At 46.5% G+C, this 16456-nt stretch overlaps 1 pseudogene; it reads right to left on the minus strand.

The window, feature by feature from the left end:
* Nucleotides 1-296: 296 nt before the first annotated feature.
* LOC123114505 (putative disease resistance protein RGA3) lies at nucleotides 297-5746 on the minus strand (annotated as a pseudogene).
* Nucleotides 5747-16456: the final 10710 nt, after the last annotated feature.

Raw genomic sequence — 16456 nt, forward strand, 5'->3', positions numbered from 1 at the left:
TGGTGACGTCGATGGCTGATGTGGCCTTCACAAGGTAGAAGACTCAATATCATCTGAAGACGGACCTGTGGAAGATGGCGGCGACGACGCAAGAGTGCGTCTGACCGGATTGTGCCCCAGGCCCGGTATGTGGCTCGGCTGGGGCTTCCGGCTTTTGATGTTAGGTTTAGGTGAGTGGTTTGGGTAGGGGCCCAGCTAGCATCCCTTCATCATATGGATAAGAGTAGCGGCATATGTTGCCAAGATGGTGGATTCAGGTATATTGTTTGTAATACTTTGTAAGGTCCTCGAGAATAATTAATAAAGTGGTCGTATGCATCTCCCAGATGCAGAGGCCGGGGGTCATCCTCCTTTTCTAAAAAAACAAGATTAGTTACAACAAATGATGCACACAAGGAAAGATAAAGTGTTGATTCGTGTTATAGTCCACATGGGAACAATAGGCTTGCAACACTTGAAAAAGAAGGCTCCAAGCCGCTTACCTCCTCTCCTCTGCACCGAACAAGAATGAGAGCAGAGCATGTATGTAGCCACCAACCAATGAGAGGAAATATGGATGGCCTCAGCTGAGTTCGACTTTGGGGATGTGACGAATCTTGTGAGCATCCTCCCCTTGGCACCTCTCAATCAATATTGGACAAAACACAATTTTGAGTAGCTTCAAAGCAGAGAGACTCTGTATGGTTTCTGGCAAAGTTGTCAGGTTGTGGCATTCGCCGATATAAATTTCCTCTAGAGAAGTCAACTGTTGCAACCATTCCGGTAATATCTCTAGGCCTTTACACTGTATCAACCTCAGTATTTTAAGAGCGGTGAGGTTCTTTATGCTTTTAGGCAAACATGTCAGGCAGGTGCAATCTTGGATGTGAAACAACTATAGAGAAGTCAACTGTCCCAACCATTCAGGAAATATCTCCAGGCCTCTGCACCTTATCACCACAGTTTCGTAAGAGCAGTGAGGTTCTTCATGCTTTCAGGCAAACATGTCAGGTTGGGGCAATCGTCAATTATAATTTCTTCCAGGGAAGTCAACTGTCCAATCCATCCCGGTAATATCTCCAGGCCATTGCACTTGACCAACAACAATTTTTTAAGAGCGTCGAGGTGCTTCATGCTTTCAGGCAAACATGTCAGGTTGGGGCAATCAGTGATTTCAATTTCTTCTAGGGAAGTCAACTGTCCCAACCATTCCGGTAATATCTCTAGGCCTTTGCACTGTATCAAGCTTAGTGTTTTAAGAGCGGCGAGGTTCTTCATGCTTTCAGGCAAGGATGTCAGGTTGGGACAATCTTGGATGTGAAAGTCTTGTAGAGAGGTAAAGCACGTCATGACCTCTGGCAATGTCCTCAATCCACTGACAGATTCAACCTTAAACATCTCAAGTGTGGGAAAGTGTTGAAGTCTATCCCACATGTCTTGAGAGAAACTACAGAATGCTACAGTCATTCTAGAAGGATCAATGGAAGAGGAGAGCATTCCGAATCCTCGCTCTGGCCAAACTGTCTCGCTGTTGCTCAAACCCCAATGCATACTTCTTGGGGGATATGGTAGGAACTTCAACTTTGGGCAGTCGTCTACCTCCAAATGATGCAATCCAGGGATTAGAAACTCTTTGTTTTCTTTACTTGACTCTGTTGTCCACCATTCCTCCAAATTCTCCATGTTGCGCAATCCTAGTGCTCTTAGTTTCATACAAGGTCTGCCCTCCCCATAGAATTCCTTACCGACTATCCTAATGTTGGGAATGTGCTTTAGATACAGACTTCTTAAATTTGGCAGTGCCCCGAATGGAGGAAGACAATCACATGCTTCCAAACTTACAAGAACCAGTTCACTGAGAAAAGGGAGGTAGGACGAGATGTTTAACATCCAATTAGGGAAATCCTTGCTTGTGTAGCCAAATAGGCAAATAATTTCAAGACCCCGAGGAGGTACGAGCCTGTCGAGCACAGATTTACCTCCTTTGTTTTCCCAATGAAGTTGTAGTACTCGAATATTTGATTTGTCACGCAGTTTGACTCGGTCTGCATCTTCTGGATTCTTGACATTCTGAAGACCTTCAAGTATCAGCTCTGAACAATTCAACCCCACAAGATCCACCATACTGCTGCGTCCTCTGCTCTCTATCTCATGTACACGATGCTTTACTATGCCCACAAAATTTAGACGCTTATAAATTGGCCACCCTTTATCAACCACAAACTGGGTGAGACTAGTCATGTCACCAATGTTATCAGGGAAGTCCTTCATATGTAAAAGACCATTCATGCGCAGTATTTGAAGGTTAAGGTCACCAAATGAGGAGGGGAGCTCACGGAGCATCAGACAGTATGACAAATAGAGACACCTCAACTTAAACAATTTGCATAGCGACTCAGGCAATTGTCGGAGCTTAGCACAACTTGTTAGGTTCAAATCTTCAAGCTTGGATAGGTGACCAAAAGATTCAGGGAGTTCTTTGAGGTTATGACAATCTGAAAGATCTAGGTACTTCAAATGATTAAGTTGGCAAAATGACCCTGGCAGAATTGAAACCTTGTAGCAACCAGACAGGTCCATGAACTCAAGCTTGGGAAGGTGGCCGATATCAATTGGCAGCTTTTCTAGCTCATGGCAAATTGATAGGTTCAGGTGCTCTAAACACGGAAAGCTTATATTGTCAGGTAGTTTGGTGAGGTTTGAACAACTTGACAGGTTTAAGAATGAGAGTTTAGGGAGGCTACCAAATTTATCAGGGAGCTTTTCAAGAGCAGAGCAATCTGACATGTCTAGGTGGTGTAAGCATGCAAGGTCACAGATTGATTCAGGCAACTCTTGGAGTATAGGACACCCGGATAGATTGAGGAAAAAGAGTCGAGTGAGATCACCTAGTGATGGAGGTAGCTTACGGAGGATCCTACGCTAGACAGGTCCAAATAGCAAAGTTTGCTGAGGCGACAAATACCGTCAGGCAAGGTTTCAAGCAAGGAATTGGATAGAATAAGAGTTTCCATGTTTTGAAGTGCATGAAAATTCTTAGGAAGTGACTTTATTGGCAAGCCTGTGACATCAAGATACCTAATTAGCTTCAACTGATTAATGGAAGATGGCAACACGACGCTACTTGGAGAACACTGGCATTCAGCTGAATGTCCACTTAGGTCCAAGACACGTATGTACTTGGACTTAGAAAATGCCTTTTTTGGGAGTCGCAGTCCCCCCAAATCCCTAAAGTGGAGGGATCTAAGCCTGTCTGGAATATATTTGAAAACCTCAGGATCATTCTTGAAGTTGGTTAACTGCACATGTCTGCAGTAACGATCTTTGTTCCAGCTGGTGCTTTTGGTAGCATCCATATCAATGAATTCATCAGCAATAATTATTGATGCAAGATCATGCACCAAATCATGCATGACGAGTTCTGGAGGAGCTTTGAAATGCAATGGACTTGGATTAACCTGCAAAGGAAACTACTATCAATATAGTATTGCAAAGAGAAATGTAAAACCAGTTGAGAATAGGGAATGTTAAAATGTTAAATCAATTCAGTAAAATTGCAACTTCCTCAAAATCTGTGGAGCCCTTATACAAAACAATTTGCTTACACATATGTATATTTAGAAACCATGGGTTTTCATAAATTGTTTTTAGCATGTAGAGCTAATAAAGCACATGATGTATATGAGGAATGGATTTACATACATATTTCTCTAGATATGTTTTTGAATTTTTGAATTTCTTTCGATGTCAAGTTGACTTGTTTACTAACTAGTTCAACAAGCTTCAACTAACTCCAAACTATATTTAACTTCCTTACTAAGTATAAATTATAAAGATGAGTGATTATTAAAGGAACCACTCCTGCGTGGCAACGGGGTGCGTAACTGTAGTGAACATAGTCAAAAAAAGCTGATCTAGTAAAGTAAAAAATTAAAGTCATCGTTACTAATAAGAAATTTTAATTTAGAAATGGATATATTAAATCATTAACATAAATAAAAAATCAAACTGTAGGGCCTAATCTAGAACCATAATAGAGTATAATCTATGAAGGCATGTTCTAGTCTATCAATAAAGTAAAAAAGAAAAAATAATGGTAGAAATGAAAAGCCATGCAAGAGAAACGGTGTCTATATGTACTAACCGAAGCAGATCCTGGAATCCGAAGAAATGACATGCCCAAAAGGTGGTTGATGCACCTTTGACCTTCGTGCCTTGAATTGATGTATCCAAGTGCATTCCATTGCTGGATTATATGATTGTTGTCCATGACCAAGCCCTTGGGGAAGGTTGCCAAGTACGTGAAACACAGTTTGAATTCTGGCTTCATATGGTAATAGCTCGGCATTAGCCTCTCTAATGTTTCTTTTTGATCTCTCAAACCCAAATCAACCTTGGTGTCTCTTATATGTTCCCATGCCTCCACGGTCCTTAGCTCTGACATTACATGCCCAAGAGCATTTGCCACGAGCGGTAAACCCCCACACTTGCCTGCAATCTGCTTTCCGATTTCTTCCAAGCCATTGTGGTCATCATCAGGCCCAAATGCCCTTTGCTTCATTAATTCCCAACACTCAACAGGTTCTAAAACACCCAGCTCTATTGTCTCAGACTCAGGAACTGGGCAAATTTTCCTCTGATTTGAAAGAAAACCAGTGCGTAATTGTTGCACTACACTTCGGTTTCGGGTAGTTACTATAATCCTGCTACCCTTGAGGCCATGCTGTAACATCCGCTTCAAACTTTCAAGTTTATCTCCATCTTCTTCCCAGAGATCATCCAGAACAATCAAGTATCTTCTAGTAGCAAGTTCTTTTTTCAGAACTTGTTGCAAATCGCAGTTGTCAGGGTTGATAGTGCCATTCATCATTCTTTTCAGGATTGCACCCCCAATTTTGTGCAAATCAAACTGCTTGGATACATTAACCCAGATTGAGACGTCAAAGACACTGACCCTCGTGTCTGCAAGAACCGATTCAGCCAATGTTGTCTTGCCTATGCCACCAAGGCCAACAATAGGGATGATGGAGATATCCTGGTTGGCTTCTTCACTTGTAAGTAGCAGGCTTATTATCTTGTCCTTCTCGGTTTCCCTCCCCACTATTCCAGTTTTCACACCGTCAGTATTCCAGTTGGCTGCAAGTGTTTCATTGTTTCTGCTTCCTTCTGCCCTTGATTCTAGAGGCACGAGATTGAGCTCTGTGCTGCCCTCCTTTTTAATTTTGCCAATTTTCTTCATCGCGTTCTTCATCTTGTGGGGCATGGTTATTCGCTGCACGAGTTGATTGTTTCTAGAGAACCACAAGTTAACCTGCAAAAATAAAAGTTGAAGCAGTCAGCATCTTTTTTCCAGGCTACACGTTAGTTACAAAAGAAGGGGTAAAGACGGGCATATGTAATCAGCTAATCAAAGAATCAGTATCTTTTTAGATAAGACAAACAAGAATCAACAATTGAATACCTTGGATTGGCTCTTTTTGATGAGCTCGTTAGCTTCCAACTCATCAAGGACATCCTCGACGTTGTAGGCAACGCGCTTAAATTTTGTAAGCCAGCGCTGAAATACTCTTCCAGCTTCTCCTCCTCGATGCGACTTGTCGTCAGCATCAACCAACACAGCCTCCAGATCTTTCATCTTCTCCCCCAACTCCAACATGTCCTCTCTGTATCTCCACTGCAGAGTGACCTCCGACGCAGCGTAGTCGCCCAGCTTGCCGACGATCTGCTTCGCCACGGCACCGGCAATTACAGCCCCGAGACCGCTCATGGCTCTCCAGTGAAGCTATTGCTCTCTCCGATGAGAATATTGTGTGTTTGTGAAGTGTAAGAGTCCAGCGAGGTAGGCATACGGAGCCTGTCTTTGACCAGACACATATAGAGGATGTGAGTTGTGTTTTTCTCCTTGGTCCTGGAGAAAATTAAAGATAGTGATATTTTGTGTAGAGCAGGTGGGCAAAAAAGCTCCTTGAGGCCTTGTTCGGTTACACCCCTCCACAAGAGGATTGGAGGGGATTTGGGGAGGTTTTGACTTGTAGAGGATTAAATCCACTTCGATCCCTGCCAAATCCCTCTCAACCGAACGCAGCCTGAACGAATAGGCTCCAGCGGTAGGTAACCTCATGGAATTAAGAAGCAGAGAGCTTTTATTTCAAGGAACAAGTAGAGACAATACTCTGTTAGCTAGCTACAACTTTTTTTTTCAGCAAGTGGCAGATTTGATTAAGCCATCAGAAAACTTGCTAGCTTAATCTTGTAGTATTGTATTTTGTTAGGTACGACCAAGATACCAACTCATTTGCTGCTTTTTTGCATAACAGAAATGGCAGATACTGGTGGTGTGCTAGAACTATTGTTTATATGCTATGTGCATCCCTTATGTTATGAACATTTTTAAAAGAATTCTCAGACATTTTTTTTGAATTTTTTTAATTATGCCATCACCATATATTTTCAAAAAAAAATCACGAATATTTTTTTGTTGAATGGTACACCGATTTTTTAAGTGTATATGCCATTTTATTAACGCCAAACATTTTAATTACAACGCACTAATATTTTCTATGTTATGTAAACAAATTAGTAAATACATGCTAAAGATTTTTATCAAAATGTTTTACTCCAAATATTTCTTTATAACATTTGTAATATCATCCAAAAGAGAAACAAGAAAGTGAGAAAGACACAAAATCATTGTTCCTATGGGCCTGGCCCATCTACGAGACAAACAAGTGAAGCATCCTAACTAACCCGGCGTCGCTCGAAGCGGGTCTTCCGAGAGCAACTAGTTAACGAGCGCTCCTTCGGGAGCCTCGCAACGATCGGCGCCACTTGGCGCGCTCTCAACGATTCACCACGTGTCGCGCTCTGGGCGTTCCATCCGGATTTCATTTTTTTTTGATTTTTCCGCACACGCTTTCGGCTTTTTAAACTGGTTTTTTTTCGACGTTTTGGTTTTTCACCGGTCTTCCTTAGCTTTTTGATCGAACAAAAAATTTCAAAAAAAATATTTTTACGTGAAAAAACGCGTTTTTCCTTTCGCGAGAATCACGGATTTGCTTCCGTGAGAGGCACGGGTTTGCTTTCGCGAGATTCACGACTATGCCTCTCGAAAACGGAAAAAAACGTGTTTTCTGTTTTTACCTTTCGCGAGAGTCACGGTTTTGCTTCCGCGAGAGGCACGGTTGTGCTTTAGCGAGAGTCAAGGCTGTGCCTCTCGGAAACGAAAAAAACATGTTTTCTATTTTCTTTCTTTCGCAAGAGTCACGGTTTTGCTTCCACGAGAGGCACGGTTGTGCTTTAGCGAGAGTCAAGGCTGTGCCTCTCGGAAACGAAAAAAACATGTTTTCTATTTTCTTTCTTTCGCGAGAGTCACAGTTTTGCTTCTGCGAGAGGCACGGTTGTGCTTTAGCGGGAGTCACGGCCGTGCCTCTCGGAAACGAAAAAAACATGTTTTCTATTTTTTTTTCTTTCGCGAGAGTCACAGTTTTGCTTCTGCAAGAGGCACGGTTGTGCTTTAGTGGGAGTCACGGCCGTGCCTCTCGGAAACGAAAAAATGTGTTTTCTGTTTTTTTTTCTTTCGCGAGTCACGGCTGTGCCTCCTTGAAAAGAAAAAAAAACGTGTTTTCTCTTTTTTCTTTCTTCCACGAGAGTCACGGTTTTCCTTCCGCGAGAGGCACGGTTGTGCTTTAGCGAGAGTCAAGGCCGTGCCTCTTGGAAACGAAAAAAATATGTTTTCTATTTTTTTCTTTCGCGAGAGTCACAGGTTTGCTTCTGCGAGACGCACGGTTGCGCTTTAGCGGGAGTCACAGCTGTGCCTCTCAGAAATGAAAAAACGTCTTTTCTGTTTTTTTTTCTTTCGTGAGTCACGGCCGTGCCTCCTTGAAAAGAAAAAACGTGTTTTCTCTTTTTTCTTCATTCCACGAGAGTCACGGTTTTGCTTCCGCGAGAGGCACAGTTGTGATTTCGTGGGAGGTACGGGCGTGCCTCTTTCGGAAAAGGAAAAAACCCGTGCTCCCGGTTTGGTTTTTTACGGGTTTTTTCGTTTGGTTTTTTCGTGAAAAAAAAATTCATCAAAACCTATCAATATGGGATCTAATTTTGAAGATCTCGGCGCTAGGAATCCAGCGGTGAAAGCGGTTCGAGATTTGGACGCACGGTTTAAGAGATAAAACGTTTTGAAGAATCTACGAAAAAGGGAAAACTCCCAGGTTGCGACAAGTGCGCACACATGCAGCGCGCCACTTGTTGCAACCTGGGGAAGTTGGGGCGATCTTTGCAACGAGTACTTCTCAACTAGTTATTTCGGGGTCCTCCTATTAAGCATGTGGCGTGCTGGGGGCAGTCACAACACGCATGACCTCGCTCATTTGGGCCGGCCCATTTGCCGCCCCCCATTATCTTGTTTTGTTTTTCTCTTCTGTTTTTGTTTTTTCTTATCCAAATTTTCAAAGCAATGAGAATTTCAAAAAGTTCGTGGAGCCAAAAAATGTCCCAAAATTCGAATCATGTTCACGAATTTGAATTTTTTGTGATTTCAAAAAATATTAGTGAATTTGGTATTGATGAACATTTTTAGAAATTTTTGTGAATTTTTTTTTGAATGTGATGAATTTTTTGAGTTAGATGAACAATTGTTTTTCAAAAAATATTGATGATTTTTTTTGAATTTGATGAACATTTTTGGAAATTGATGAACAAATTTGGAATTTCATAAACATTTTTTGAAAATGATGAACAAATTCTGAATACGATGAACATATTTTGAATTTTGATGAACATTTTTTAAATCCCTAGGAACAAAAATTAATCCGAGGAACACTTTTTTCAATTTATGAACATTTTTTACATTCATGGAATTTTTTTGAAACGGATGAACGAAAAAATGTTCATGAATTTGAAAAGAAAATTTGCAAAAACACGTGATAAAAATAAAGAAAGAAATAAAAGGGGAAATAAAAATTAAAACGAAAAAGAAAATTAAAAATGAGAAAGAAAAAAAGGAATAAAAAGCTAGCGCTGAGACAGAGGATGGCGTCGGTGCTGTTCTGGTGGGGATGAAGCCTTGAAGGAAGAACGAGGATAGCGGCGGTGCTGCTTCGGTGCGGTGAAGCCTTGAAGGAAGAACAAGGATGGTTGCGGTGCTGCTCCGGTTGGACGGGGTAGGTGCAAAGGTGGCGCTGCTGTTGCTCCGCGCGCGGCAGAGCCTGCAGCTCGGGGGAGAATGGGGATTGAGACAGCGGTGGTGGTGCTAGGTTGGGGATCCAATGGCCTGCGGTCCGCGAGGATGGAGGTGGCTTGCGGCGGGGATCCCATGTCCTTGCGAGGATGACGCGGCGGGGATCCTGTGGCCTGCGAGGATGGCGGCCACGGGGATCCGGTAGCCTGTGGCGGCGTGGGACAGTGGGTGGCAGCGGCAGCTTGCGGATAGGAGAGGGAAAAAGTGCGACAGCTAGGTTTGTGGCTGAGTGAGATGCGGTTGGCTTCTCTGCCTTGTAAAACCTAAGGTGCTGACTTACTGAACTGGCCGAGATGGTGAGCTGGCACGCAAGACAAGACTACGGTAGGCTACTACTATTTATATTTAAGGGCCCACATGTTAGCTAATCGGGCGACTCACGGGTAGGACCTCATGCCCATACCCTACCCGTGACTAAATCGGGTTACCTATCAGGCTTACCCGCGGGTGAATATGTTGACCCATATCCTACCCATTCGGGCCGGATGCCCATGGGCGTGGCCGCCCATGGGTCGGATTGACGTGTCGAGTATATCAGCCACATAAGGTGAGCTATTATTGTATGTGTGAGAGTTCAGTCAAAATGAAAAAAGGCGACCTTTCAAAAAAATGAAAAAAGGCGAAGGGCAAAAAGATGGATTATGTGTTCCTCTGTGTTCTTGAGCTTGTGCTCTGTTCTGCTGTCAAAAAAAGGGATGCTTGTGCTGTGTTCTTGTGTGTAGGAATTTGGTCGAACACCCATGTGTGTGTGTGAGTGGTTCAGCGTGTGAGAAGCTAGAGACTGATGAGTCTCCTTGCTGACACGAATCCGTGGCCTCGCCGCCGCCAATTTCTCCGACGACCCCATCCCGCCGCCTCTTGAAGACCTCTTTCAAACCCCGGCGAAGCCCATCCCACGTCCACCCTCAAGCGGAAGCGGGCCGAGCCTTCACCCAAGACCCCGACCCACGGCAGAGGCGGCTGCCGAGGAAGGGGGTGGAGTCGGACGCGGAAGACCAATGCTCTGAAACGTCAAAGTTGTGAAACTCTGTTTATAGAAATCTGGATCATCATTTTGGAGTAGTGAATAATCTTGTCCTTGCTCTATTATGTACTCCCTCCGTCTCAAAATACTTGTCGGAGAAATGGATAAAATTGGATGTATCTATCCGAACGGAGGGAGTAGTACGTGGACAAAAGAAGATCCCATTGACGAGCCTTACAGTGCTGCTAATGATTATAACAGTGATACCGACGAAGATTCAGAATAAGATGAGGAGGATGAACCGGCTGCACGTTGCTCAGCCAGAAAGAACCAACCTAATGAGGAAATTTTGGCTGCTGTACTAACTGTTCCTCTCTTTCTCTCTATAGTTTTGCATCGCTTTACCTTACTGAAATGCCTGTTTGTTTGTTTGTTTGTTTGTATAATTCATTCATGGAAAGAGAGGATATATGATGTCCTGCAAAATATTGGAATCCGAAAAATATATACCTGAGCAAAACTGACAAGCTGGAGGTAACGGGCGAGAAGTCCACGATGTCATGTCCAACTCCCAGTACGCCCCCCGGTGGTTCTGGAGTTGGAGACGCTGGTGCGCGTCCTTGCTTTCTCTGGATGGCCATGGTGGCAGGGGGAGGAGCAGGCGTGCCTGAGCGCTGGACAAGGTTTCTGGAAGCGACGACCTTGGTTTGCGGCTTGTGGTGGAGGATCTGGCCGTCTTTTGCTGTGCGGTGTGGCTTCGTCCCCAGATCCGGAGCGGCGGAACCTCGGTGAGCGCTCTCGTCAGTGGAAGCTGTCGCCGGCTGTGTTCCTTCTCGGTTTCAAGATCCAACTCTGAGTTCGTGGTTACTGTGGCTCAACAACGCCATCTGGCAAGGGGCTTCTTCAGCTCCAAGGACAAGACATCTGCAGCAAGCTGTTCTCTGCTACGTCTTGAGCTTGTGTTGGTTTTCCTTGAAGAGGAAAGGGTGATGCAGCAATAGTAGTGTAAGTATTTTGTCAAAGTTCGACAGGGGCAAAACAGTTGTTGTCCTAATAGAAGTTCATGTTCCCTCAGTTTTTGAGAACCAAGGTATCAATTCAGTAGGAGACTCCTCAAAAGTCCCACGCACCTACACAAACAAACAAAGAACTCGCAACCAACACAATAAACGGGTTGTCAATCCCTTCACGTCCATTTGCGAAAGTGAGATCTGATAGAGATAGTATGATAAGATAAATATATTTTTGGTATTTTATAATTTAGATGCGAAAAGTAAAGATGCAAATAAAAGTAGATTGAAAGCTTATATGATAAAAGATAGACCTGGGGGCCATAGGTTTCACTAGAGGCTTCTCTCAAGATAGCATAAGTATTAAGGTGGGTGAACAAATTACTGTCGATCAATTGATAGAAAAGCGAATAATTATGAGATTATCTAGGCATGATCATGTATATAGGCATCACGTCCACGACAAGTAGACCGACTCCTGCCTGCATCTACTATTATTACTCCACACATCGACCGACTCCTGCCTGCATCTAGAGTATTAAGTTCATAAAGAACAGAGTAACGCATTAAGAAAGATCGCATGATGTAGAGGGATAAACTTAAGCAATATGATATAACCCCCATCTTTTTATCCTCGATGGCAACAATACAATACGTGCCTTGCAGCCCTTTCTGTCACTGGGTAAGGACGCCGGAAGATTGAACCCAAAGCTAAGCACTTGTCCCATGGCAAGAAAGATCAATCTAGTAGGCTAAACCAAACTGATAATTCGAAGAGACTTGCAAAGATAACTCAATCATACATAAAAGAATTCAAAGAAGATTCAAATATTTCTCATAGATAAACTTGATCATAAACCCACAATTCATCGGATCTCGACAAACACACCGCAAAAAGAGTTTACATCAAATAGATCTCCACAAGAGAGGGGGAGAACATTGTATTGAGATCCAAAAAGAGAGAAGAAGTCATCTAGCTAATAACTATGGACCCGAAGGTCTGTGGTAAACTACTCACAACTCATCGGAGGGCTATGGTGTTGATGTAGAAGCCCTCCGTGGTCGATTCCCCCTCCGGTGGAGCACCGGCGAAGGCTCCAAGATGGGATCTCGCGGATACAGAAGGTTACGGCAGTGGAAATTGTGTTTCATTGGCTCCCTGGATGTTTTCGGGGTACGTAGGCTTATATTGGAGGAAGAAGTACGTCGGTGGCCGCCCGAGGGGCCCACGAAACAGGGGGCACGCCCTGTAGGGGTGGGCGCGCCCTCCTATCTCGTGGCCGCCTCGGCTGCTGCTTGGCTTGCACTCCAAATCCTCTGGATCACGTTCGTTCCAAAAATCACGCTCCCGAATGTTTCATTCCGTTTGGACTCCGTTTGATATTCCTTTTCTTCGAAATACTGAAATAGGCAAAAAAACAGCAATACGGGCCGGGCCTCCGGTTAGTAGGTTAGTCCCAAAAATGATAAAAATGTGTAAAATAAAGCCCATAAACATCCAAAAGGGGTAATATAATAGCATGGAACAATCAAAAATTATAGATACGAGTTGCGATGGACACGAAGAAGATAAGGGACCTGGGTGTAGTTTCTTATTTTTGTAGGGTCCTCTTTTTAGTTTTGTTGGGGTCTGTTGTTTCCTGTTCCCTGTCTTTGCTTCTGTATTCTCTCGACTGTGTTAGCGTATGTACATTGTATGTAATGTGTGGCCTGCGTGCCACCATTGTAGGGGCGTTGGGCAGACTCTCATTGTATTTATGTTGTAACCTGTAACTCCAAAGCATCAATCAAGGAAGATAGTTTCCAACTTGGTATCGGATATCCAGGGCTATGGCCGCGGACGACTCTTCCCTCTCCTCCACGGCGCCTGCAGCCCCCTCCGCATCGGCCTCCTCCATGACCGCCTCGCCGCCTTTTGTTTTCGGGACCACCCCCTCCCTCTCCCACGGCACCACCGGCTCCTCTGGATCTCGTTTCGCCCCCATCTTCTCCTCGGCTCCACCAGCGCCGCCGCCGCCCGCACCACGCAACCCCATCTTCTCTGACCACATCACAAACCATATCAAGTTTCTCCTTAATCCTACTGATCACAACTATCACAAGTGGAAGTCATTCTTCCTCATGGCCCTGGTTCGCTATGGAGTTCTCTTCCTCATCGAGCACCCGCTCCCCCCAACACCGATGCCTCCTACCACGAGCTCGATGCTCATGTTGCTCTGTGGATCTACGCCACTCTTGCGGATCCCATGGTCGACCACGTCGTCGGCGCCACCACCAACTACGCCCTCTGGAAGAAGATCCGCGATTTATTCCTCGCCAACAGCGATGCCCGGTACATGATCCTCAACCGGCAGTATCGAAATCTCAAGCAGGGTGACCTACCCGTGGCTGAGTATGCGTGCCGCATGAATCTCCTCCACCGAAGGCCTTGCGGACATCGACCACGCTGTCACGGAGACCGACCTCACCACCCAGTTCCTCCATGGACTCGACAAGCGGCTTGACACCATTCGCGTCGTCCTCGGTGACCAGGGCCTCCCGTTCGACACCGTCCTCTCACGGGTGGTCCTGGAAGAGGAGTCCCAGGTGCAACGGGCTGTCGAAGAGAGCGCCTCCGCCTTCGCTCTTCCCGGTGGTGATCGCGGCTCCACCAGTGGCTCTGGCCCCGGCTCCCGGGGCGCCGGTGATCGCGGCTCCAGCAGATCCTCCGACCGGCCGCCATCCGATCGCTCCCAGGCTCCTCACCCGCCGCAGCCGCCATCTGACCGTGGTCGCGGTGACCGCGGCCGTGGGCGCGGCGACTCCACTGGGCGTGGACATCCGGCGCCCCTACCTTCGCCATTCACAGGGTATTTTGCCCCGTATGGCATGGCGCTCCCACCGTCGCGCTCTGGTTGGGTGCCTCCCAACGCCATCGGCCTTCTCGGCCACCGTCCGGGCGCTCACGCTCAGGCCTACAACATGTACCAGCCACCACCTCCGTCGCCCTACTACCCGCCTCCCCAGCCCTCATGGGAGCACCTCACCATGCTGAATGCCGCATACAGCAACTCCGGCTTCCCCGCCAACCCTACCACCGAGTGGTACATGGACAGTGGCGCCTCTTCGCATGTCACCAGCAACCAAGGTACCTTGACCACGTCTAGTTCTTCCTTAAAGCATGTTCCTTCTACTATTCTTGTCGGAAATGGACAACATCTCCCTGTCACGGCCACCGGTTGCACCACTCTTCCTCCTCACAATTTCCACCTCACTGACATTCTCATCTCTCCCAATGTAGTTACTAGCCTTATCTCCGTTCGCAAGTTCACTACCGACAACTCTTGCTCTGTTGAAATTTTCCCTTGTGGTTTTCTTGTGAAGGACCTACGCACTCGGAAGGTTCTCATGATCTCCGCTAGTACCGGCGATCTTTACCCCTTCATTGGCAACACACCGGCGCGTGCATCGGCCTTCCTCGCTGCTTCTCCGGACGTGTGGCACCGGCGACTTGGGCATCCTGGCGCTCATAGCTTCTCTTCCATCACACATGATTTTCTTGTTGATTGTAATAAAGCGCCCCACTCTCCCTGTAGTGCTTGCCAATTAGGGCGTCAACCACGTCTCCCTTTCCCTTCTTCTACTAGCAGAACATTTGCGCCTTTTGATTTAATCCATTGCGATTTATGGACTTCGCCGGTTGTAAGTTTTTCAGGCTTTCAATACTATCTTGTTGTGTTAGATGATTACACACATTACTCATGGACATTTCCTTTACGCCACACATCCACTGTTATCTGACGTTTCTTTGTGTTTGTCTATACACAACTCCATGTGGTGATCAGAAGCATGCAATGCGACAACGGTGGTGAATTCATCAATGCATCCCCACGCTCGTTCTTTTCTTCCACCGGCGTTGCCTACCGTTTTTCCTGCCCGCACACTTCTCCACAAAACGGTAAGTCCGAGCGCCTCATTCGCACATCAAACAACATTGTTCGTACTCTCCTCCTACAAGCCAACCTAACGCCTCCCTTTTGGGTCGAAGCCCTCCACACGGCCACATATCTACTAAACCGGCGTCCCTCTCGTGCCATTGCCTCCCACACCCCTTATTTTCTCTTACATGGCATTCATCCCACTTATGATCATCTTCGCGTCTTCGGGTGCCTGTGTTTTCCCAACACCTATGCCACATCCGCCCACAAGCTCGCCCCACGCTCCACCCGCTGTATTTTTCTCGGTTATCCCCTTGAGCACAAAGGGTACAGATGCTATGACCTCGCCTCTCGACGCGTCATTGTCTCTCGACACGTTATTTTCGATGAAACGATCTTCCCCTACCAGTTGCACACATCTTGGCACGAGCAGCCATCCTCCACAGAAAATCCCCATGCAGATCCTATCCAGCCCTTGCATGCCTCGGATCCGGTGCCGTCCCCACCAGCCGATCCACCTGCGCCCCCTGATTCGCGCTCCACTCCCCGCGACAGACCCCACCAAATCCCACCTACCCCCCCCCCTCGATCGCCTAGCCCGCCCTCGCCACCCGATTCGTGCGCAGATTCCCACCAGCCCCCCACCCACCCGACCGCTTCCTCCGCGGGCCCGCCCTCGCCCCATGCGTCCACCCCCCAAGCTGCTCCCTCGCCCTCGATTCCTGCATCGTCTGGCGGATCGGCCTCGCCTTCCGCGTCTGCCACCCGCACGCCCGCGTCTGCCGCTTCTGCCACGCCACTAGGGCCCAGATCTTCCTCGAATCACCCGCCCTGCTCTGCCTCCGGCCCCACAGCATCTACCTCCCCTTCCGCGCCATCCACTCCTGCAGCGCCACGTCTCCCGCGCCATGCCATTCCCGTCCAACCCCCAAATAATGCACATCGCATGTCCACACGAGCCAAAACCGGGTATCTCATGCCCAAATGCCTTTTTCTCGTCGATGCCACTTCTTCCTCCATCTCCCCACTTCCACCCACATATAAATCCGCTCTCAAAGACCCCCATTGGCGCCAAGCTATGCTAGAAGAATACAATGTTTTAATGAACAACTTCACTTGGTCTTTGGTGCCAAAACCTGCAGGTGTCAACGTGGTCACGGGCAAATGGATTTTTCATCACAAGTTCCATTCTGACGGCACTTTGGCTCGCTACAAAGCACGCTAGGTTGTTCGGGGCTTCACTCAGCAAGAAGGCATTGATTATGGAGAGACCTTCAGCCCGGTTGTCAAGCCCGCCACCATTCGCGTTGTGTTGAGTCTTGCCACATCCCACTCTTGGCCCATTCATCAG

This window comes from Triticum aestivum, chromosome 5B (assembly GCF_018294505.1).
Source record: "Triticum aestivum cultivar Chinese Spring chromosome 5B, IWGSC CS RefSeq v2.1, whole genome shotgun sequence".
NCBI lineage: Eukaryota > Viridiplantae > Streptophyta > Magnoliopsida > Poales > Poaceae > Triticum > Triticum aestivum.